At 42.4% G+C, this 26318-nt stretch overlaps 1 long non-coding RNA gene across 1 annotated transcript; it reads left to right on the forward strand.

Moving 5' to 3' along the window:
- Positions 1 to 17457: 17457 nt before the first annotated feature.
- On the forward strand, positions 17458 to 20227 carry LOC133465553 (uncharacterized). Its single transcript, XR_009784657.1, has 3 exons — positions 17458 to 17710; positions 19594 to 19661; positions 19744 to 20227. It is a non-coding gene; the product is annotated as an uncharacterized LOC133465553 (long non-coding RNA).
- Positions 20228 to 26318: the final 6091 nt, after the last annotated feature.

Genomic DNA, 26318 nt, shown 5'->3' on the forward strand with positions numbered 1-26318 from the left:
AATTAATGACTTTTTCTATGTTATGAAGTCCTATGATATTAGCAGAAGTCAGCCAAAGTCTGGTGAGGTTTGTGGAAGTCTTAGCCGAAGTTGGGGGAGATTAGTGGAAGTCTTAACCAAACTATGGTGTGATTTTCAAAGCCCCATCCAATGTCTTGTGAGATTTGCGGATGTCTTAGCCAAAGTCTCGCGATATTTGTGGAAGTCTTGGTCAAAGTCTTGTGAGATTTGCAGAAATCGTAGCCAAAATCTTGGGATATTGGTGAAGGTCGGTGCCAAAGTTTCGTTAGATTTGATTTCGATTTTTCGTTAGATCGTCTCAAAGTTTTCACCAAAGTCTAAAGTCTTGTGACATTTGCAGAAGTTGTAGGCAAAGTCTTATGAGATGAGATTTGTGGAAGTCTTGGCCAAAGTCTCATGAAATTTGCAGACATTTTGGCCAAATGCGCGCGAGAATTCTGGAAGTCTCACGAGAATTGTGCAGGTTTTATCCAAAGTCATAGCCAAAGTAAGCAAATGTTTGTCCTAACTACAAATTGTACATGTGTTCCATGCAAATATAAATGTATCATTCGACTGATCATGTTTTGTCCAGCATTAAAACCGCCAACCAACCAAACAATGCCCCACTGCTCCCATGAGAAGACCGTGCGATTACAGGAGGATTACATTAATCTATGTGTGGAAGCGTAACCTCCCTCAAGCCTTTGTGGTTCAGCGTAAGATGAAGCCCGCACAATTAAGCCATTTTGTTTCACTGCATGACTGTTCATTTGCATTATCTAGAGCCGCTCTCAGACCGGGCGACTCCCACCCCCCCAAAACTCTCCACCCACCTCAAGTTCTCATCAGTGCAGCGGTTCCCTAGGAAACAGCTCAGTCTTGGGGGTCAGACGGGTCAATGCCTCATCATGTGATCAGACGACTAGAGTTACTCCACACAACTCGTAATCGTCTCAAATGGTGCATACGGTGTACAAAAAACATCTTAGCATCTAGCGATGTAGCAGTCTTCATCTTTACTCACTGCCCTTTCTTGTCAAAAAGCACAAACAGAAGGATACAAACGCCTGTCGCAAAACATCCACAAACTAAATTTACAAAAATCTGATGAAGGCTGAGTGTCTTATCACTCCAATGGGAATGGGAACAAAACTGCAAGTAGTAACCTATCAAATAAAACCAGTGACAGTGATAAAAATGGCTTAAGAGAACCAAGACTTCTGCTTAGTTATGCATTGACAATTATCTCTAACTCGCTTGTGAGATTTGTGTCAGTCTGAGCTTTGCGGAAGTCTTGTCCCAAAATCTTTTGTGTGTTTGCCAACATCTTAGCCTAAGTCGTGAGCTTTGTGGAAATCTGATCCAAAGTTTCATGAGATTTACGGGAAGTCTTTGCCAAAGTCTCATGAGATATGCAAAAGTCATAACTAAAGACTCATGAGATTTGCAGAAGTCTCAGCCAAAAGCTCATGAGATTTGCAGATATCTTGGCCAAAGTCTGGGGAGATTAGGCTCGGTCAGAATTATTAATCAAAATCGTGTTAGATTTGTTGAAGTCTTGGTCAAAGTCTCATGAGTGCAGCGGACATTTTATCCAAAGTCATGTGAAATTCCCAGAGGTCTTGACCAAAGTCTTGTGAGATTGGTGTCTTTTAGATTTTGAGAATTCTTAGCCAAAGTCTTTTGAGATTTGCTGAAATCTTGGGCATAGTTTTAGCCAGTGTCATGAGATTTGCTGAATTTTAGACAAAGTTTCATGAGAAAATGCATGAAACCTTGGTGATACTTCAAGGTATCGCTGTCTTCCTTATGTGCTTTCATGTGATTCAATCAATCATTATGTGCGTTAAAGCCAGCCGGCTCTAAATCAGCAGGGTGCACTATCTCCACCAAAAGGGATCATAACCGTCAAACAAGGAGCCATAGCCCGAAGCAACTCATCCCTCCGGCTAGCCAGCCAGCCAACAGGACCCGCTCGAGAAACAATCGTCTGACGCAGGGGGCACCACAGGTGGGCACATTAGCCGTTAAAGATACGTTTCTGCGGAGGGTCTAGGGAATGGCGCGGGTTCTTTCGGCTGCCGCAGGGCTTGAAATGATCAGTGACAGAGGGGGGGCGGGGCTGGGGGGGGGGGGGTGATTTGTCACAGCCAAGGGGGTTGGAGGTGGCCGGGATTTGGGCAGTGAAACCCCCTTATCAGGGCTTTACAAGGATGAGACCGGATAGCTGCTTAAGCAAATCCCTGTGTTGTGATCCTTCCCAGGAGAGATATGACAAAGTGATACCCAATCAAAATGCAGTCGAAAAATGGTACAATTTCAACCAAAATGTTACAGACAAATAAATACTGGCCTTAAAAGTCAGACAAAACCAAAAGCAACCGTTGTAAATATGATAGATATGGACATAGATCTTGTTTTGACGTAGGAATGTGCTAGAATTCCCCTTTGGTCATAGGAATATACTATTTTTGGTCTATTTGGGACAAATGGGAAGTCTCATTTTTTGATAGCGAAGTCAAAGGAAAGATTTTGGCAAGCGCTTGCAGGTCACCTAAAATGAGTTTGACACCTTTGGCGACAAGAAAGTGACATGAATATAATTTGGCAGAGGATAGCGTGAGGATGTGGCTGACTCAGCAGCCTACTGTCCCACATTGTAACCCAGCGACCCCCCCCCCCCCCCCCCCCCCCCCGTAGGCCACATATGCAGTCATAAGACCCGTAAAGAATGGCATCAGTCACAGTTTAATGGAGTCAGGATTACGGTGGCCTCGTCTCTTTCACGCCAATCGAGCCCGAGGCTGGATGCTCGTCTCCGAGCGGGAGCTGCCTTCGTCGTCTCCTTCTTCTTCCCTTGTGACCCTCACTTATTGGTGCCTGTGGGAAAGACTCAGCATGGGGGCCGCACACCAGAGGGGCAAGGGGACCCCGCTGGGTCTCATGCTACTTATTGGCATCAATTTTGTCAAATTAGCAACCAATCTGAACTCTTGTTCTTTGAAAGTGCCCCTAATCACGCTGAGAGCATGGAGGATCCACTTTGGACCACGGCTGGGCGGACCCCCTGCCGCACGTCCTCCCCGAGGCACTCCTCAATTTAGGAGATGAAACATTCCTGCATCGCCACGTTGGAAGTCAGCACCTTTTTTAGAAATATACAACGGATGATAACACCACTTAAAAGGCAACCTAATATAAATACAATTGAACTCTTACAGTCATGCACTTTATACATTAAAGTCACGGTCACAAGTCAAAAGTGGAAGAAAAATTGTATTTTCACCAAAATATTGAAAGATAATCCTGAAAAAAAAACTTGGAGACACAGGCTTTGCATTGGTGTTGTTTTTTTCTGTCCAGCTGGTTTTAATCTTATTGTTTACATTTTTAATTCACTATGATTATATACTGTAATAGTATGGGGATGTATAAATGTATATATTAAAATTTAATTTATTAGGAAATATAGTGAAATCAATCATGTAAAAAATAAAAAATAGTCACTATATATACTGTGCTGTATATCTGAATTTTATATACATACACGTATAACGTATATAATGAGTTTAAGAAATTCAGACAAGTTAGAAAAAAATAATAATATAAAAATGCAGCTGTATTTGGTTCAGTGCTGCAGTTCTATGGACCAGTTGACCTTATATAAATATTTTGTTTTCTCTAACATTGACATTACACTAAAATATATATATGAAAATGTGACTAATTAATATTTAAAACAATTAAGTTAATGTAATGTCAACAGAATATGTTTGTCTGCTTCACAAGAAAATATTAATCATTTTTGGAATGTACAATAATTAAAAAAAATTTGTATATGTGCAAAAAGGGGAAAATATGACAGGAAAAATATTTGTGTTGAAAATTTCTTTACAGTATGCGGAACCAGTTGCAATAAAGTTTCATTTTTATTTGCTAAAACACAGAGAAAAAAAACCCTGACTCAATATTTGTTTGTATGTGGGATCTTTTTTTGTTAGTTCAACAAAAAAGTAATTTGATATTTTTTTTTGTTGAAAAAAAACAATTTTGTGGAAATTGTTGACAACAAATATCTAATAAATATTTATAAAATTAAACAAATTCAATATTTATATATGAAGTAAAGTATGTGTTTCATTTTTATTTACTAATCTAAAATAAGTAATTCACAATGGCTGAACTAAAAACTTTTACACATAGCGTTTCTACTCAACCGTGTTTATTTGATCATGTTAATTTTGAATGAAATTAAATTGTGTGTTGATATATTAACAGCAAGTGAAACCAACATTCCAAGGTGATTCTGAGTCAAAAACGCAATATTTATGTCACCCTGCTTCACACCATTAAAAAACGAATATACATTTGTGTTGAATAACAAAATTGGAAACATTTTTATTTAAAAGCCAACATTTGATTGTTTTGAGCCGCATTATATTTCATAGCAATTGAATATCTGACAAACAAACTTGAATTAGCCTCAAAAATAAATCTTGAACGCTAAGTTTATTGTACTTTCTACTCCACGTTCTGAACCATAACAGGGCCGTAGAATTAGACGGTGAAGCCGGCGCTGTGGGGGGACCACGAGAAGCTGCTATCTGATCACGGCGACCACTTAGTGAGGACTTGTGTTTATGCATTAAGAGAGCAGCAATAATGAGCTGTGGCCTCTCACAAATCAAATTCCCTCGCCAATTACAAAGAGATTTGGTGACGGTAGCCCAAGGGGGCTAATCTTCTTCGGCCATCTCCACAACGGCCTCTTTACTTGGACCCCTTCTTTCTGTTTTGGTATGTTTTTCTGTGTGTGAGCATCCTGGCAAATGGCCACTCAGGACGTTTGACCCTGTGGGTTTCTCCACCGTCTTTATTCGGTGTGTTTTTTAGGGCTAACACTTTTCCTTTAGCGCAGGGACTAAAAAGCTACAAAAAAAAATAAATAAATAAAAATATGGGGGGAGGGTGGAAAGCAAAATATTTGTATAGGTCTCCTGGACGCCTGGTTGCATAAGGCGTTCCACAGGTTCCACAGGCGTTTGCATCAAACTTGCACGCTTGAGACCGCAAATGCTGTTTTGGTTGCCATAAAAGTGCCTTTTCTGAAAAGAGCCCCGTATGGGTATATTCCATTCACTTATAAATTCAAATGAACTGGGGGGGGAAAAAATGCAAAGTTTTTCATAACTGGATTAATGCTGTGGATGGGTTTTACAGGGGTGTGTCCTAAAAAATGAATTGAATGTGTTTGATATTCATTTGAATTGACTAACTCAAAGTAGCAGGTAGCGTCTACGAGGTGTGTCAGAAAAGCTCAGAAAAAAGATAGATAATTAAATACATAAAGAATACAGTGGCGCCATGACATACGAGTGATCCAACCTGTCATGCAACAATTCATAAAAAAAGACAACTGTTGTGTACTTAAAACAACCACACAACTTTGCCTTCTGCTAGCCTAACACACAAAGTGTCATAGACGTGCTAACGAATAGCATCGATAGTTGCGGTGTTAAAATGCTGTAAGCAATAGATATTAACACAAAGGGTGCAGCACCACATATATGCCGACAATAGCGCAATACTCACAGGGATATTTTCTTTATCCTCAGCAAAAAAAAGACCAATATTACTGCAGTTTACCAAGTTACTCACAGTAGTTGTGAGGCATCTTCGTTTGCGTCTTCATGACTGTATTATACTGCCCACCAATGGCCAAGTTGTGCACACCAGAAGGACATTCAATGAATTAATCATAATGCACAAACTATTTAAGTCTTTACATTCTATCTAATTATATTAGTACATTTTTATAAAGTCAATATCATAGAGTGCAACCTCTCTAGCTGGCTCCATGTGGTTTGTTTGCGCTTTCCCTAGCTCAAGAGCTTCGTCCAAGGAGTCCGTTTTGAGGACGCGGACGACATCGAGATGGCCGTGACGACGGCGCTACGGAGGATCTTGTGAGAATTCTTCTAGGAGTGCATAAAGACGTGGCAAAGAAGGCTGGGAAAGTGTCTTCGACTCCAGGGGAATGAGTTCAAAAGGAAACCGCATATATAGCCCGTATATACTATAGATTGCACGGATAAGTGGGATGGGGGCGGGGAGGATGTTTGGGGCAGGGGGTGAAGCTCCTCTCTTGTCCCTTTCCACTGCGGTTGATAGAAGTGATCAGAGGTGAGTTTGTTGTGGTTGTCTGGTCAGAGTAATTGCAGGTTTGTTGTCCGTCACTCTGCACAATGCCCGTGGTGACGGAAGAGAGCTGAGCGATGACAACAAAGGCTTCATTTGGGAACTTGGACAGGAATATACAGGGTGGGCCAAAAGTACGTATAGGCTTTTGAAATGTATTCACCCGTTGACGGGACAAGCCGAAAGTCGCAACAACAGTTTTCACAGGTACGGTGAGTAATGGCAAAAGAAAGGAATATGGATAGGTGCTAAAGGGAGGAAGGCAGAAGGGAAGGGAGAAGGAAAGGAAGGAAAGATGAACAAAGCATCTCTGAGGGAAGAGGAGGGAAGGAAGGCAGAATAGCTGGTTTTAGCCAAGGAATGATGGAAGGCAGGATGCAAGTATTTAAAAAAAAGAACTAAGGGAAGAACGGAGAGAAGGAAGGAAGGAAGGCAGAAAAGCAAGTTTAAGTGACGGAAAGAAGGAAGGGTGGACGCGCATGAATAAATACAAGCCTGACGGAAGGAAGAAACGAAGGAGGAAATTAAAGGACAGCAGAAAAGTAGGTTTAAGTAACAAGGGATGTAAGGATGCAAGAGTAAAACGTGTGTCTGAAGGAAGGATGAGAAAAAAACAGGAAGTGGATAATACAAAACTTTTTTGAACAGGACACATTCCGCTTGCTAACTGAATCATGTCGCTAATGCTAGGTGAAGTTAAACCACGTGCTCATTAAATGCTAACATTAGCCTAAAGTACAACTGCCCCCCCCCCCCCCCCACCCCCCACCCCCCACCCCCCCTGTGGTTAGCCAAAGGTAAAAACAACACTTAAGCTACAGTACAGCATCAGGCTGTTTGGTAGCTTCGGTGCTGAGGCGAAGTTGCCACCGGGGAGGCTAAAGTGTTGGAAAAAACCCACCCCCCTTTTACAACATTCCCAGCCTTTTTAAAGAAAATGTTTTGCTGGAACGAGCCTGGGAGTCGAGACCTCTGCGACTACAGGTACGTCCGTCGGGAACCATTTTCTCGTGATTTAGTGCCACATTTCCTTCCTGGTGTGTGGGTTTCTGTCACAACGTTATCAGTGTTTGCCTGTGGACAAGCTTGCAATGAAGTGATTGATGGATGCGCGAGCAAGCAGGCAGGTACTGAAGGATTGTCGAATACATGCTGACTCCAGAGAGCTCGGCGGATGTTATGTAAGCGTAAAATACGATTTTTGCTCATGCGCAGTATGTGCCGTACAGTACATATTTATCCACTTTAAAAGGCTGGGGCATCTACTTGTCCCATGGTAAGTCTGGGACCCCCGCTGCTTTGCAAGGTGACCTCACCTCTCAGTCTTCACTCATGCCAACAATGGCAGCATCATTGCTGGTTCTCACAGCCCCCCCGTCTGGTCGCACACGCATAGACAACGTCGGTCTCGTTCTCCCATTAATTGATCGCCACTCGATCTCGTATTGTGAATTGGGGCCGGTCTCCAGGGCCGAGCGGCGGTCTTGCTGATACGTGTGGGAACCGGCGCGGAGGCCGTGAAGGCGCACCTGCCAAATGGCTTTTTCGGACTATTCCCCCAGCACCCTGCCCATTGTTTGGCATTTCTATTCAGTTTTCTTCTCGGGTAGCCGCACAGTGCAAGACCGAGATCCGCTCTCTTTTCTAACGATGCGCCCTCTGTTCTGATTTGATTGAAAAACTTGTGACAAGGCAAGAACTAGGTAGCTTCTTTCATGTGTGATGAAGCGGTGATGTCACAAATTATAGCCTCTAAAGTGGAATGCATGTTGGAGGTGAACCAAATTTCTTCGTTGGGCGAGTGGCAGGATACATACTGGATGGCTTGCCATCAAAATGCGGGGGACAGACAACCAACAATTCACACATACAAAAATATTTGCTTGTAATATATTGTTGCTTAAAATAAGAAGCAACTGCAGTTGAGCAACAAACATTACATTCCCCCCATAGAAAATACAGTAAAGTGAGAATTAACTGTACACTTTACCCTTTTTAACAGTCTTATAAGATAAAAGATAAAACAGTCATATAAGATAAAAACAAGATATCTGCTGTATAATAAAACTAAAGTTAAACTGGTCACACGACAGAGTTTCACAACTGATTTAGTAAGCTGCAGTAATTAGTTGATTTTCACAAGAGATGAAGAATTTATGCCTGCGAGTATTGTTATATTGTATGTCTATGTGTTGCTCCACCGTTTGTGTTCAAATGTTCATTGCTTCAAGGATTATAACGAAGCACTTGTCACTTGTATCTCGAGGCGCTACTGTTTTGGTTTTAGGAAATGCATGCACATAATGGAATCGTTGCACAAAAAGAAGAAGGCCGATCACAAGCCACCAATTAGCCTTAATGACAGCCCGCGACCCTCATTTTGGGGTCGAGCGCTATTATCAGGGACATTACTCTGTCAGTGTGGGGTCTCGTTTCCACTGAAGGTGGACGGCAAGATGAAAGCAGCAGGTGGGACGGTTTGAAAGTCAAACGACAGGCAGGTGCAGTAAAGGTGGAACGGACGCCGTAGCGAGGCCAAAAGGCTCGTGTCATCACGTTTGTCATTCTCGCGTGGGGAGTAGACGGACGATGGGATGCGTGGAGTCGTCGGAGCGGGGAGGGAAAAGGGCCAGATTTAAATAAAGTCAACTTTCCGGCCATCTGGCCAGTGTTTGGGAAAGAGAGGGAAGTGGGGTGGGGAGCCTTGAAGGCCGAGTGGCGCTCCAGTTCAAACGCCGTATTTACTTGTAGCATTGCAAGGATTATGATGAGTAAAAGTAGAGATTCATCATTGAGATCAATGTCCTTTTTTAGGTGTTAGAGTAGGTCACATACTTTGAGTGCAGTTCAAAAAGTCTTAGCCGTCGACTTACAAGAACATCTCAAATTATTGTGGCAAAAATTGAGTTATTACTTGGGTTAAGCAAATCATACAATCTTGCTCACATACATTATATTATATTATATATATTTTCACAAGTGTATGACAGTTCACGGTGCGTCAGTTAGAAAAGCTGCAAAGTTCGAAAAGTTAGTTTTACTAGCAATGCATGTGTCAGCATCATCTAGCAATTGGATTCAATGAGATGAATGACTGTGTTTGTGCGATTAAAGTGCAATCTTGAAGGAGCAACAATTGTAACAGTGATGAGCAATCAGCATGGGCGCACTCCAGATTGATGAGCTGCTCACAATGCAGCCCGGAGACAATGGAAGCAGGTCCACAGACGCGCATCGCCACCCGAGAAAAGTGGCGCATGGGCCGGCGGGAGGTTATCGCAGCCCTGGAACCCCAAATAAGGCGAGCGGGGCTGGGAAGTGACATATCCCTCAAACGCGCACTCCGAAATTAAGGACAAAACAATGTGTCAGCCAATGATTGATCAGCGCGGCGGTTTTGTCAAAATTCTGCCGTCTTCGCAGCCCCACCCCCAGGCACTTCCTATAATCAAAGGCCGTGCCCACCCATGGCTAATGAGACATTAAGCAAACGTCAAGGAGGAACGGGGGAGGGGGGCTGATTTAAAACAGACCTGCGCAAAACAAAAGGGGGAAATGAAGAGAGAGCTTCGGATCAATATGGAGTGGAGAGCAACAGTGCCCGGGATAATTCAGATCCAGAAGGCCTGGATGCCGTTGCATTCCCACGGCTCCGAGAGAAGAGCGCACCTGGCCTGACAAAGCCCAGGAAGGGAGAAGGGCTGACCCCCCCCAAACACACACATACACACGCACACACACACGCACAGTCACTGACGGGTATAAGATTATAACAGAGGATTTATTGGCGTTTTTCTAATCAGGCCACCTGCAGAGATAGTCAAGAGTCCATCCCTTACTTTATAAGAATCTCATTTAAAAAAAAAAAAAAAAAAAACATGGCCCAATTAATCCAGAAATAAGCGCAAGGAAAAGGGGTTACCGCTAGTGTGGCTATCATCGTGGCATCTGTAAATGTGTTTACATTTTCTGTAAAGCTCAATTTACAGCGGTTTATATGGAGAGCAAGCGGCTGCTAACGACCCGAGCGTGATTGTTGGGGTTGAGGTCAGGGTTCTGCGCAAGCCTACCCGTTTATTATTAATAACTGTATGTCAGCTGTCATTTTTTTTTATGAGGAAAATATGTTATTTAATATGTTCATCATCATGTGCAACATTTTTTTCCCCCCATATTTTACACAGGTTCATTAGCTCTCCCCTGAAACTTGCAACGATGTCATCATCATGAGCTCTCTCGCGGGTTTTCCGTCTCTTCAAGTCCAAGAAAGCAAATTGCTCTGCATCGACGCCCGCACAAACAAACACAAATACTGTCGCTTCTCACGCCAGCAACCTCTGGACCAAGGACCCGAGCTGGTTTCAATTTGAGCCCTGAGCAAAGTTAATAAGTTTGAGATCAATTCTGCTTGGCCTGACTGGAGCTGATTTGGGGGTGGGGCGGTGTACACTTTCGCCCCCTCCCCTGATTAGCCCTGGTCCCTAACTTCACTGGCAAAGCACAAAGAGCCAGTCTGTTCCCCCCCACCCCACCCCACCCACCCACCACCTCACCCCTAATGCAGCGTGACCCCATGCATGCAGAGGAGCCTGCTATCATTGCTATTTGGAGAGTTCATGTTACAGGTGAGCCAGGTAGTCCAGGGATGCTAGAACATCTCCGTATCGGCTTGACAGTGGTGCAAGTGTCATTTGTTCCTCGACCACCATAAAACATCTTTCCCCATTAAAATCATTACTCCGTTCCAGCCTCACCCCAAAAACAATTACTTTTTTGCACTTTTTTTTTTTATGAGAAAAATAGCACACTGTAATACTGTATTTTAAAAAACATACAGTAATGACATCATTCAATTACTATTACAATTTACCCTGTCAAAAATGTAATAGTAATGTAACTGATTACATATGATTACTTTTCTTAATTTTGAATGAATGCATCAACAGGACCCTTTGACATTTCCTCTGAAGAAGTGGATTAAAACCATAGATCATTATTTTGTGGTTAATCACATATTTTGTAGTTAACCACATATTTGATATGATATTTGATAACAAGACATGGTGAAATGTAAATACATAATAAAAAATGTTTGTTGAATTTCGTCTACAGCATGTGGAAAACCACCAATACCATACCATATTGACCTAATGACAAATGCGCACAATTTAAACAATGTCGCTTCACATGACAACCGAGATACATGAATGTAATGGAAATGTAACTGAAATTGTACCCATGGAAATTTACAAAAGCAATTGTAATTTAAGTACACATTTTGTCCCAGTCATGTAATTGATTACAGTTACATATTTGTTGTAATCAAATGACATAATCTAGTTACATTTAATTAGTTACTCCTAACACTGGTTGCTTCAGTGTTTGTGTTCAAATATCCATTGCTTAAAGGGTCATAACACTGCCACAAAGATGCTATCCAGTAGCTCGTCTATGGCGTTTCCTCATTATGTGCTAGCATTAAGCTAGCGGAAGCTTTGTGGTTATTTTTTGTTTCATGTTTAGTTTGATAGTAAACTTCAACTGGGAGTGGCAATAAACAGCTTGAAGCCAATTTTTGGAAGTTTTTTTTTTACTGTCTGCCAAACTGCTGCTCGTTGTGAAGTTTGTCGAGTTGAGTTCACTGCCACCATACAGCTCTCTGCTCACATTTAAAAAAAAATGTTTTTAAAAAATCAGTCATGTCTCCAGAAAAGTCGGGTCCCTCATATCTCACGGCACCACTGTATGCCATCAAGATTGTTTTGAAGGGACATTTTCAGTTGAGTTAGAGACAAGACAGCATTGTACCACTTGTCTCATTATTCATAGTCAAGTGGCGGAGCCATTTAGTTAAGTAAACCTCACCCCGAGCTAATATTCGTCATCCGTAACCTTTGCCAATGGCCGTGATGTTGGTAAGCACCCGTCGGGTCGTCATTAACCAGCTGGAAGTGACTATGGAACCTTTCTGCTTCCCACCGCATGATTGGAGGCTACCCCCAGTAACCTAACGCACAGGCCAATTACAGCTAATTTAAGACTAAAGCAATTTGGACAGATTTTTTGGGAAATTACTGCAGAGGTCTTGTTGCCGTCGCCCAACACAAACGAGAGTGGGATATTTTGACAGGTTTTTACCACAAACCGGTTCACTGATACTCCGAGGCAGAGGTTGCGCGTTGCCTAATATCCATGTGTTGATTGGGCCTAAAGTCAGGGGGTTAAGGAAGGTCTAGTTAGCCCCGGGCTCGGAATTACTGCAGAGAGAGGTTAAGCAAAACAGCAGGCCTCCGTCCCACCTGTCCGCCAATTACGGCTACATAAACACGACGGCCGCTCGACTGCATGCACACGCATAAAATAAATGGACGTAGGTGGTCGGACTTCCCCAATTAAGGACTCTGACAACTAGGAGAGCAGCGTGAGGAATAGCGCGCTGCACTAGCAACTGCCTCAATACGGCAACACAGCGTATCCTAATCCTGTCTCTTGGCTGTGAAATGAACGTTTAACAGTTGCTGATGTGTGGCCTCGGCCGGCGGCATTTGCATAGTATGTCAGGGCAGGAAGCAGGTCAGACGGCGGCTTGGCACGAGGCGCGACTGAGTCTTTTCAGCTCGGTGCGAGGAAGGCTTGGTGACGTCACTGTTGTGGGGACGGTCTGCTGATGACAGAAAGTCTATTTCAGGGTCTGCTTTTATAAACCTCAGTCGTCTCTATGCCAGTAGGCATACGCTCCAGTTGACTGTTACTGTTGCTGAGTACATCTGGCTTCACATTCACCAAATCGAAGTGACGCAAGCTAAAGCTAATGCTAATGCTATGTGAGCCACTGCCTCGTCTGCAGATGGACACAAGGGCAACACATGTTCTTGTCAAGCTGGCTTGCTCTCTATTGATGATTACAGTCATTCAAAAGCTAAATTTCAAAACAAACGTTTCAATCAGGAGCACAAAACTAGCCTCGTGAGCTTAGCGGGCTAATTAACAAGCGGATGCTTGGGGAACTTTTTTACCAGGGGAGATTTTGCTGGAAACACAGTGGGGTAAATGAAAATAACAGGGTAAATGGGAAAGTTCCTGAAAAGGGTCCTGCGGTAGAAAACCCCTTAAGGAGGCCTCATGTTAGTGGAATGACTTTGGCATTTAATGAGCTGCCATTATTTTATGTATTTTAGAGATTTGAATGGCGACTGGTTAGAGCGTCAGCCTCACAGTTCTGAGGACCCGGGTTCAATCCCCGGCCCCGCCTGTGTGGAGTTTGCATGTTCCCACCGTGCCTGCGTGGGTTTTCTCCGGGCACTCCGGTTTCCTCCCACATCCCAAAAAACATGCATGAATTGGAGACTCTAAATTGCCCGTAGGCATGACTGTGAGTGCGAATGGTTGGTTGTTCCTATGTGCCCTGCGATTGGCTGGCAACCAGTTCAGGGTGTACCCCGCCTCCTGCCCGATGACAGCTGGGATAGGCTCCAGCACGCCCGCGACCCGAGTGAGGAAAAGCGGCTCAGAAAATGGATGGATGGATGGAGATTTGAATAAATAGGTGGACAGTCCCACGTAGAGGCTGCCTTTATCTGGGTTGGTTTTGATTTTTTTCCTGAATTTCTGATGGATTCGAATGACTGTTGGGACGACTGCGTAGCTTTATCCAGAGCTAGCATTTATCTGGGTTTTTTCTGACGACGGCAGCGTAGCTGTAGCCACAACCCATATTTACCTTTGTAAGCTTTTATTTTCAACGTTGTTTTTAATGTATTCAAATGACTACGCTGACAGCCGCATTGCTTTATCCAGAGCATGAATTTATTTTTGTATTGGTTTTAATTTATGTACTTTTTTTTTTTTGGGACAAATTCAAATGACTATTCGGACGACCGCATAGCTTACATGCGGACTCTGCACTTATCCGGGTTACTTTGACTTTTTGTTGCTCGTTTTGAGCGAATGAAAGGCCAATTCAGAGAGCCGCAAAGCTTTATCCACAGCGTATTTACTTGGGTTCGTTTTGATTTTTGTAAATTATTTGTGCTATTGAAACAACTATGCAGATGACCGTTTAGCTTTATCCGGAACCTGCATTTATCTGGAAAAAGATCGCTTACACCTGGTCTATGGTATGGCGGTCATTCATTCAGGCAGTGGGATTACATGATATGCATAAATGTATGTGTCCATGTCTGAGGTCTATTTCACGTGACACATAAAAGACCCCTCCCCACCGTCCCAGCCTCGCTTGGCCCCTGCGCCACAATTAAGAGCGGCGAGCGGACGCACAAAACGTCTCCTCGTGGCGAGATGCTGGCAGGCCGACATGTCAGCAGCGAGTAAAAACACAATCCGTCTCAACACAGTAGTCCCAACGCGACGCATCACTCTGCTTGCTTTGCACTGAGCCGTGCACGCTCACACAGCGGGGAAACAGGAAAGCCTCATCAAGGCGACGTTTTCACAGCGGCATCGCTGGCCGCTGTCCGACATATTTTTCTTGAGAACTAGCTCAATAAAAGAGCTTCTCGCTCCCAAAAGACGCTTGCAGGCCTGGAACAGTTTAATCCTTGAGGCTTTGTGGACAAAATTGCTTTGGACTGGTGTAAAACACCCCAAAAATGGTCAAATTTGGGGATTCAGGAAAATGTCGGTGGAAAAAATATACCCCAAACTTCAAATAAATTGACAAACTTTTTGTCAACTAAATGATTACATTAACACTTAATGACTCCACTGTCCACTTTCCGGGACCTACAACGAAGCGTCAACCAGGATTTCATCACCCCAGTCGGCATACATTCTTCCATTCTGCTCCGATTTGCATTCAATGTTACCGTCATTGGCCCGGCTTTTTTGTGTGTTTGTGTACAAAATACATTTTTAGCGACTGGTGTTTTAATTTGTTCCCCAAAAAAAGAATTCGATTTGGCATTGTTGTTTTTGGACTGCTTCCTCAAACATGGTTTGATATATGATATGAATATGAATCTACAAAGGTTTAGCAATACAGCTACAAGCGTCTGCAATTACAAAATGACCAACTGCATCTCATGTCAGCAAACGGAGACAAATCAACTCTTGAGTGCCTATTGTGAAGCCCCTGGGGTCAAGTGACAGTGCGGACTTCATATAACGGGCTATATTTAGGACAGTGTCTTGCATTGCCCCCAGCACCACATTAACCTCTGAACCCAAACTAGACACGAGTAGTTCACAGCCGCATGCGCTCGGGATTGTGAGAAAACCTCCTTTGCTCCGAGCTTTTAACTTGACCCGTTGTGTCGCTGTGTTGTGGTGCCAAAATGTCAAGTATTCGGCCACTTTCTCCTGCTACTTCGGCTGCGCACTCAGAGCAAGCAAACCAGTTCCGCGACTGCCGGGCTAGGCCAGTGAGCGACGGCACTTTAATTGATGAAGTGGTGCCTCCATGAGTGAAAATACAACACCTTTCTCATAGGGGGATAGCATGCACGGCTGCTTTTTCAGACTTTGGCCTCTGCCCTGTTCATCATGGTACCGGAAGCCCCTTGAAACGGGCTAATTTCAGTGCGGCTCTTTGAAGAAGGTGAACAACACTTCTTACAATGAAGGCTAGAAAGAAACTTTTCTGTGAGGCTTTGGAGAAATGAGCTTCAGGACACTAAACAAGGAAACAAAAATCTTGAATCTCAAAACAATAATATATATAGTTGTTTTTTTTCATGAATCCATTCTTATAGTGGTTGCTTGAAGGTGGCTCTGGATCTTCACCCAGCCTAGCTGCCAAATCATGGGCAGAGAAACTCAGTGTGGGGTTGGTTATTATTTAAATTAAGAATGGCTCGCTCACAGTCATATTTTGTAGAAATGGGCAGCAAACACTTCACACTTTGTGGGTGGGTTAGAAATCCAGCCATTAAAAAGTCCATTTTACATAATATAGCCTTTTTAAAAACATTTCCTGTTCAGTTAACAAAGGATTTATGACAGCAACACTTGAAGTCGCAGTAATTATTAATTAATTATTAAATTATTTGCATTATTTCCACAAAGGGAAATTGTTTCAACATTAATTTGTCTTCATGTATTACAAGACTTGATGCAATGTGTATTTTGTGCTTACATACAACATTTTACATTTGGAGCTGTTTATACTTTTTCTTTTTTTAAATTTATTTTGCATTGGTTCATACTCTCATTCTAAATTTACATGACCGATCTGCATTTTGCTACCTCAGCGCAGACAAAGTGACGCCGGATGTACAGCTCAGCTCATTTCCAGCCTGGCGGGCAACGCTGGTGCGGCGGGGCCGGCGCTCTCCCGCTCGGCGTCCAGATGTTGCCTTGGCTGCGTCAAAACGAAAGCGTCGGTGACGTTTGGGCTGCAATTACTCTCGAGTGTAAGCTGCGCAAACACGAGCGGCGGGCGCAAGCTGAGATCTGCCAATAAGTAATTGTTTCTATGTAGCGCCGTGCGAGTCGACTTCTTTTAATTAGCTCAAATGTTGGCGGGGCGTATAGCTGAATGTCAACTAAATAGTTGTTCATGTCATCACAGTCGCTTGTTGGAAAGTCTCCGATGGTGTCGGCAAGTCACATATTTTCAGTTGTCGGGCGGAAACCCCGTATGGCCAAACTGACCCGTCGCCAGACCTCAGTCTTAAGGGGGACACATAAAAGTCACAGGGGAGGAACAATTATTATTTCCCGACAGACATATTTTTGATAATCCTACGGCCTACTCCACGAGAGTCAAACTCAAGGTCCGGGGGCCACATCTGGCCAGCCACATCGTTTTATGTGGCCCGCGAAAGCAAATCATGTGCATCGACTTCATGTCTCTTGCTAAAATACCAAAATTACAAATTCTCTGCACTTTTACTAACACTGAGATATTGCAAGCATATTTTTTTTTGTTCCCAATTCCCCTTTCAAATAAACTTAATAGTTGAACAAACAACTTTTGACTTGCTTCTGATTAATAATAATGATAGTTTGTGAAATAATGTGTTTAAATAGATTAGATGAGTAACCTGTTTTGTTAAAAATCGAGAGTTGTAATGCTTTGGAGCAGAAGGAACTGCTCAGCCAGGAGGGCGAGTGTGTGCAGATTCATTTCCGTCTATTAAAATGCTTTGTCGTTATTTTATTGCATCACTCATGGCTCTAGGCGCTTTGGGAAAGAGTTTGGGTAGGTGATGTAACCACTGTCATTTTGATTTTGCGAAGTATTTAAAGGATTTTTGTCTGGTCGGGGAGTTGACATTACCGCAGACTTTGATTTTCACGGCTGTAGACTTGTAGATGACTCTTGATGACTGTATTGTATTCTTTGTGCAATTTTTGAAATGACTGTTGGGGAAAGCAGTAAAATGTTGTTGTGTCGTCTCGAGACTCTCATATATGGCTCTCCAGCCTGCACTTCTACACATGATTGAGCGGAAGGAAGCGTTTTACTCCCGCTGCCAACATTAAGGATATCGTGGAGGGGAGGGTCTTCTGAGGAATGGAGAAAAGACAGCGACATCACCAAAGACAAGTAAGCGACGGTGTAATAAAGTATCACTGCTGTTGCCCTGTCGCAGTTTTATTTTCTAACATTCTCAAGAAGCAGTCTTCTATTCACATTATTTTGTAGTTAACCCACAGAAGAAGTCTAACAAGGCATCTGTGTTCCTACTTTAAGTTACTCTTCGTCTCTTATTTCTTGTTCGTCTCTTATCTATGTACTCCTTTTACACAGTGCCCCCTAGTGTTTGGACTGTGACACCTCATAACTAAATTGCCTTGTGTGACAAGGCACATTAAAGGGAAATTTGTGGCAAGACCGTGAGAAAAACATGCAGTTGGATGTTAAAATGTCAGTAAAGACAAGTTGTTACTCTAAAAATTGTTACATTTGAATGAAACTTTGTGAATGAAAGTTTGTGTTTTGTGTTTTTGAGCAATATTTGATCAGAATAAAACCCATTTATATCAGAAGCGCACGATGTAATGGCATTGTCAAGTATTGGTACTCGGTAATGACAAATACTCATATGTATGTATTTGTACGCGCGCTCGGTCGGAGATGACGATTACATTTGTGGACAAAACAGGTTCAAAACAAGTCAAGTTCATTTGATAATGTAATTGAAAAACGCCATTTTTGCCCGAGTCGATCGAGGTACTGTCTGCTGTTCAAGTCTCCGACGGGTTAAGCTGTTATCATTCACGTCAAAGAGATATTTACGCAGGACCGCAGAGAGCTTACGGGAGTCAGCTTACCGCCGGCCGCGATAAAAATGAGCCGGCGCCCGCTGAGGAGGTGCCCCTCCGCCCCTCCGCCCTCCGCCTGCCGTCCGCCCGTGTTTGCGCTGTCACGGCCAAGGGCAACCGCTCACACCTAAAACAGGGTTTCCACATTCATGCTCACTTAAGTTTTGGCTCCGGCGTGAAAGCCGCCGGCCGCGAGATGAAATGCATACTGTTCGGCCTTTGACACCGAGGGCCGCCTCAAGGGCGGATGACAACGCTCATAATCGGACGCTTAAAATGATAATTAGCCCTCCTCCTCCTTCGTATTGTCTTACATGTTGTTGTTTCTTGTCACCCGCCGCTTTCAATTCCATTCCCCCGCCGGGCTGCGCTTGTGATCTTTAGCCAGGCGAGAAACATGCCAAGGTTTTGACTTCCTGTTCAGTGCACTAACATGTCAAGGGTTAAGGTTTTAAGTTAGGGTTTCAAGCCTGGCGTATGGACTCAAAGTATGGTTACAATTTGACAAGGTTTGCGTTTTCACAGTTGGTTTGCAAGCCAGGGTTAGGGTTTCAATTAGAGGATTTATTTCAAGATATTGCTGAGGAGTAAAACGTAGGGTCTCAACAGAGGGTTAGGGTTTTAAATTAGGGCTTTAAACCTGGTTCACTGTTTCAAAGTAGGGTTTTAAATCCAGGGTATGGGTTTTAAAGTAGAGTTTCATCTGAAGGTTAGTGTTCAAAGTTAGGGTTAGGGACTCAAAGAATTTAAACCCAGGGTATGGGTTTTTAAATTAGGATTAGGGTTAGGGTTTCAAGTTTGGGTTTCCAGTCAAGGTCAAATTTGAATTTCAGTTATTTGAAATTATAGTTTCAAGACAAGGTTACAGTTTCAAATTTGGGTTTCAAGCCAGGGTTAGGGTTTCAAAGTAGTGTTTTAAATCCAGAGTAAGGGGTTGAATTTTGGGTTTCAAGGTAGGGTTGGAGTGTCAAGACAAGGTTAGGGTTTCAAGTTAGGCATTCAATCCAGATTTACTTGGAGATTCCAGGTATGGTTTTCAGAAACCATCTGTAGCAGAATCGTTACCTTTTCTGGAATCGTAATTACATAACACTGTTATGTAATCCAATACAACGGTATCACATCGTGAGCTGATGACATGTTCTCCGCCATTATCCTTTACAGGGTCCACCTTCTGTGGGAGCCCGTCATTAGAACGACAAGCCTCAGTGGGCGACTTCAACCGCGCGAAGGTGCGCTGAATGCCGCAGTGCCAGGTCACAGGAGTGCGTCGAGGTGTAGGTGCTGTGGGTAACTCTAGATTTGTAATTACAGAGCGCGCGAGGCGCTGCGATAAGAGGGTCAGCGCTCCTAGATCACCTGCCGGCGTGGTCAATGGCTGATTGTCACCCGTAGAGCCGGCGTGAGAACCACACCAAACCGTAGGACTACATAGGACTAGTCTATTCAGCTAGTTAGCTGGTAGCTTCCTCCGGCTAAAAATGCTATAAATGACTGCAGTTTCAATGTTGTGCATCTTGGGTAAAAGATGTTTTTCAAATGTTTGATCCTTCATTATTTGTGCGTATACATGGTCTGAAGAGGTTCTAAATGGCATGTTTGTGGCATGCGGACAAATCGAAGTACGAACACATTGATGGTTCACAGATTTGTGAGCCAAATGTGCATAAGCACAATTTAATCACAAGTTTTGTGCGCGTGCACTGTTAGTGAATGAGGCCCATTGTTCCTATCTTGAGCTGTCTAAAAAAAAAAAAAAGTCAATATCTACTATATATTTGTGCTTTGTCTCATACTATTGACCCCATCTAATTTTTTATCCACTCACTTTATTTGAAAACCAAAATTTGGTCACCCTAACTTAGCTTAGTCTAGTTAGCAGTTACCTTCCTACAGCAGTAATGTATGTTTATCTTGATCTAATCTTGGGCTTTGTCTGTACGCACTTTTTCTTTTTAAATAAAAATTTGGTCACCCTAATTTAGCTTAGCCCAGTTAGCTAGGTAGCGGTTAGCTGTGTACAACTTTTTGTTTTCTTAGAGTACTTGGGCTATCTAGTCTTTGGCCACACACCCGTTTATGAAAACAAAAATTTGGTCACCCTAATATAGCTTAGCTTGGTTAGCTAGTTAGCGGTTGGCTTTGTACAACTTTCTTGTATGTTTTCTTAGAGTACTTGGGCTATCTAGTCTTTAGCCACACGCTCTTTTATGAAAACCAAACTTTGGTCACCGTAACCTAGCGTATGTAGCTTTATAGCTGGCTTTATGTTTATCTAACAGTATTTACCAAGTAATCTACTTTATTTTTCTTTTCTAAAATCAAAAATTTTGTCACGCCTAGCTGGCTAGTTAGTGGTTAGTTTTCTACAGTGTTCTGCATGTTTGAAATATAATGTAATATTAGCTACATATATATATGTTTTTAATCTAAGAGTATTGACCACTATCTAAGTCTTTATCTATAGTATCATAGCTGCAGTATTTCACTTTGTTTTACTCGAACTTAGACAATATAGCTAGTTAGTCGGTAATTTTCCATTTTTCTATACGTGTTGAAAAGAACACAGAATGCTTTATATAAGGGTATTCATGCCACTTCTTTATGTAAATGTGGTCACTCTAGCTGAGCTAGCCGGGTTTGCGGTTAGTGTTGTACAGCGTCCATCCATCCATTTTCTGTACCGCTATATCCTCACTAGGGTCGCGGGTGCGCTGGAGACTATCCCAGAATCCGGGAGAGAGGCGGGGTACACCCTGAACTGGTCGCCAGCCAATCACGGGGCACATATAAACAAAGAACCATTTGCGCCCACATTCACACCTAAGGGCTATTTAGAGTCTTCACTCAACCTACCATACAGGTTTTTGGGATGTGGGAGGAAACCGGACTGCCCGGAGAAAACCCACACACGCACGGGGACAACATGCAAACTCCACACAGGCGGGGCCGGGATTTGAACCCCGGTCCTCAGAACTGTGAGGCAGATGTGAGAACCGGTCGCCCACCGTGCCGCCACACATTATCCAGTTTCACCTAATTGAATGAAAAATGATGATTTATTTATTTACAAATGATCTATTCCAGTGACCTATATTGACAGGCATTACAATGAAATACGCTTCCACTGTATGGCAGAAGGTACATAATTAACGTGCATATCTACTTTTTGCGACGTGTTTTCTTGGTGGTGTGTCGTAAGAGTTTTCTCATGTTAAATGTGTGCCTTGGTTGGGAAACACCGTCTTAGAGTATCCCTGTCTTGATCTAGATGTCCAGTATCTGCCAATGATCCAGTGGCACACCATCTTGCTAATGGAGCCCTTGTAGGCCACCATACCACAGCAGACAGCAAATCTAATAAAGAGCCCTTCCACAGTTCATAGAAGCACAAGAATGGAAAGCAAACAGCTCAAATATTGGATCTCAGGAAATGGCGCGGGACAATTTCCTTTAAGCGTAACATTAGAATGCCAAAAGCCGGGCTCCCGGAGGTTCGGGGCCACCACCACTGGGTCGTCCCAATTAGACGGCGCTTCCCCGCCGAGTCGCGGCCGCTCTGAACATGAGAGCCCCCGACGGGAGCGTGAGGAGGAAGCGGAGGAAGTGGCGAGGGGATACACGCACGATCCCGCGAGTTTTTATTATGCTTGGCACGTATTCCGCCCGACGTCTCTTGGCTGTCTGCTCTCTGGTGCCTGTGATTGTGCTGCAAAGTGACGGTGAGACCGCAAAATGACAAAATAGATTTATATGGACTGCTTAGGAGCGGCCAGTCGTGACTGCTCGCTCACACGATGTTTACGAAACAAGAAATAGCAACCGTTATTTTCAGTTTATTTTCCTCTTCATATTGCAAATGCATTCAATATGGAGACACAGTTAGTTTAAAAACCCCCACCAATGGACACCTTTAAAATTATTAGCAGTTTTGGGACAATTACAACTTGGGAAATTATTATTGTCATTGTTATCATTAGGTATGTTCATTACCACTTTTTTTTTTCAAACCGATACCTGTACAAGTATTCATTTGAGTACTAACCAAAACCGAGCACTAATACCACCACTACTTTTCATTCCCCCCAAAAGTAGTGCCAACTACTGGTGAGGAGAACTTACTCTGTCAGATTTGCATGCCTTAAGTATCGGTGATAGGTTTCGGCAGCCTTCACTAGTACCAGATACCTGACACAACAACTAGTATTGGTACTCACCTGTCCCTAATTATTGTTCAGCATTAACAGATTTTGTGGAGAATATTGCAACAGATATAGATGACAAACAACATAATCTCAAATTTGTATTTATATTTAATACTGTTTAGTGATTTGAAATTTTTTTTTTACATCGGCTAACGGCGCAGTTTGTATTGAGCCCTGTGAACTCTGCCTAGCAACAAGTGTGACATGGCCAAGAAAGAAAAACAAACTGTAAATGTTCCCCTTTTTATACCCACATTTTTGGGGATGAAAAAAAAGCACTTTACAGAGTAAAACGGAGAACTGCGATTTTCCTGCCGCGTACCCTGTGTTTGTTGCCCCACTGTTGTACATCCGTTTGCTAAATTCCAATTTTGGTTTGCACTGCATAGACTTGGTAATAAGACACTGTTTTAAAGCCCTTCAAGTATGCCATTGTTCCGCTCACCCCCCCCCAACATTTTCTTGAACGTAATAATCTCATTGCTGCGCTCCGATGCTGAAATCCCCAGTGGAAACACTTAAGAGAACTGGATCTGCTCAGGCCCACACAGGCAACATGCGTATTTCCCCCTACAACGAGCGTTATCACAGCTACAAATGCCGCCACTCCGAAACAGGAAGTACATTTTTAGGTTAGGCGAGTGTGTTTGGCAAAGTTCACTAAGTGTAACGCACAACGCGATTACATATCATCACGTTCTCATTTGGGCAGCGTTTGGAGCACGGCGGCTGGCCGTGCGGGAAGAATGGCTCTTTTCATTGCCCATTCAAACAAATGAGGCCCGCTGGGAAAAAAAAGAGCAGTTAAGGTGGCAGGATAGTGAAAGTGGAGAGTTTGGAAAAGAAGACATTCATTGCAATGCCATGTTGTTTCTAATTACCTCCACCAAGAAGCTTACGTTTTCATCGGCATGACTGTCGCTTTTTAATTAAAGCAAACAGGATTTCTTGTCATTTTATTTTTGAAGATGGATTGCTAATATTATTGCTTGTTTTTTTTTTTTTTTATGGGATGGATGGATTCTCATTGAAATTATTTAAATATAACGGGATTGGGAAAGGTAATTTGGCATTAGGCATTTTTGTAGTATCACTGATTTTTTTTATTGTTTTACTTCATGTTTTTCTATTGCAGTCACTTGACTGTTGTTTTTATGTTGTTTATCCAACTGGTGCCAACATTGAAATATGATTAGTTACTTCCATTTTCCCATGTAACAAAGAACATGTATCATTTGTTTCAAGTAATTAGTAATAGGAATATAGATTTTACGACAATTTTTTAATGCCTAGTTACTTTTCATCCACCCTTTATACTTTTTTTTTTTTTATATTTAAACAAAATTCTCTTATATTTTTAAAACATTATGATATATATACTGTATGTATAATTTTGATATAAAATATATCTAATAATATAAAATGAAAAATATAGAATTAATATTTCTAATGTAATCTGTTGCTATTTAAACATTTTAAAAATGTATTTAATCTGTCATCAAGAACGGTGAAATCACAACAAATGAAATTATTTAAAAATAACAATGCAGAAAAGTCCCACACCCATTTAATTCGATCACTGCTCTCTTTTTAATCTAAAATAATTGTTACATAGTAAAACATCATGAATAATAATTATTAAAAAATGTGTCCTTTTAGAGAATTAATAATTCAATATAATTATATTTTAATATACAATATTCATAGTTCATGTTTCCACATTCATTTTGTAATTTGTAATTTTATCATTTCGCTGTATTAAATGTAAAATACAATTTGAAAAGAAAAGCACTCTGTGAATTTATCATATTGATATTTGTAAATGTGTGTACAGTCCATTTGTGGAGTTTTTTAACTTAATTTGGACCGTTCAATAGATTCAATGTAGAAACAGTGGTTGGCAGAAACCAGGAAGTGGAAGGGGGGGAAACCCGTCAGTTTATTTTTAGCGTCTGCTGCGGTCTCATTATCACCTGATGGTTTTAGACAGGTGGGAAGACGGGGGCGGGACCGACCGTGGTGCGACGCCGACGTCATCGTCACAACTGGATGCTGCAGTATTATACTCCACAGTCTCCACTTTGCTGCAGCGCTCCCGTTTCTTTCTACCCTTAGTCTAACATAATAATAATACATCTGAAATAATACAATTATATATAATATAATTTAAATATTTTTGTTCACCCATGCGCATTTTTTTACAATAATTATTTCCATTCAGTTTATATTTGTTTTTACCTTGTTCTTATTTTTGATCATTTTAATCATGGAAGACATTGGCAGATGACAAATCCTTGTTTGTTGCCATTTTTTAAAAAAGTATTATTATTATTCCTTACACGTCGATCTCCACTTGGCTGCAGTGATCCTGACTCTTGGTGCCCTTAGTCTCCTCTAGAATAAAATTTTGCTGCAGATAATTGATCACCGCAAACTGTGTTAAATGTGATACACCACCTAGTCACAATTCACTCTTTACAAATTCACCTATTCACATTTTTAAAAAAAAATGTTTTTGGGAACCTATCTTCACCTATTTGCTGAAAACTCACCTATTTGCATTTTTGAGCTCTTTCTTTAATACCACAAGATTCTGCCAAAGCCTTGGATAATAGGAAAGTAGTAATTGGTGTCCAAATAAGTATTTTGAACTGACTGTTCTATTTGCATGCCAGGAAGGAGCTAAGTACAGCCTGGGTTGTTAGCCTAACATACGGAGAGTCATCGCCACGTCTGTGTTTTTTGCTCTGCTGAGTGTTTGTTAAAAAGCGAAAATCAAGTCATCTGTAAGCCATTTATTCTTATATGATGAGTTTTGAATGACATTAGCTTGTTTTCAGATCATAATTGGTTGTATATTTACAGTTTAAACTACAGTATTGTAAACATTTACTGGCGGTTTTTCGCTATCCACAGCACGGCTCTGGTCTTATCCACCACAAATAGCCAAAGTGTACTATATTTTGGGTTTCTGATGAACCTGCCCACCCGTTCAGTGTAGTAAGAACCCCCGTTGAGATGGTGAGCGCCTCATTGGGCTGTGCAAAAAAGCCGGATAATGTCGTAACATTTTTTGTCAGCACTCTTAAAATGGACCATTGTCATTCGGACATAATTACAGGTCAGGATCAGCTGTGGAGAATGCAGGCGACTGACCCGAAGAGATCACACTCTGCTTTTATTGCGTTTCATTGTCATTCAAAAGGCCCTTCGAAGCATTGGGGGGGGGGGGGGGGGGGTGACTTCACCTGAAGGCATGGAAGCTAGCGACAAGTCACTCAGCACTGTTCAATTCTGACAGAGGGAAGGTACTTATTTGGTTCCTGGCCAACGGCGCTAATGTCGCCGCTTCAATTGTTTGATTGTGTCCGGCTCGACATCGTCCCATTGTTGGCTTGCGCATTTCCGTCCCGGCAGATAGACTATCGGTGAGCGGCTAGGGAGTTTCAGCTGAGCTGATAAGGCCCAGATTAGAGTGGCGCTATCGGCCGAGGAGGAGGAAGACAAGGAGTGTGCGACTGACTAGCAAATAGTTAGCGAGCGCTGCTGCTCGCGCGGGTGAAGGACACGATGCATCCGTCTCGCAGCTGGACTCGTAATTATTTTTCAGATATTCTGATGTTGTTGTTTTTTTTCTCAGGGCAGTGTGCGCCTACAGAGTACAACGTTTCCCAATGATTCCCA

The sequence above is a fragment of the Phyllopteryx taeniolatus genome, chromosome 16 (assembly GCF_024500385.1).
Source record: "Phyllopteryx taeniolatus isolate TA_2022b chromosome 16, UOR_Ptae_1.2, whole genome shotgun sequence".
Taxonomy (NCBI): domain Eukaryota; kingdom Metazoa; phylum Chordata; class Actinopteri; order Syngnathiformes; family Syngnathidae; genus Phyllopteryx; species Phyllopteryx taeniolatus.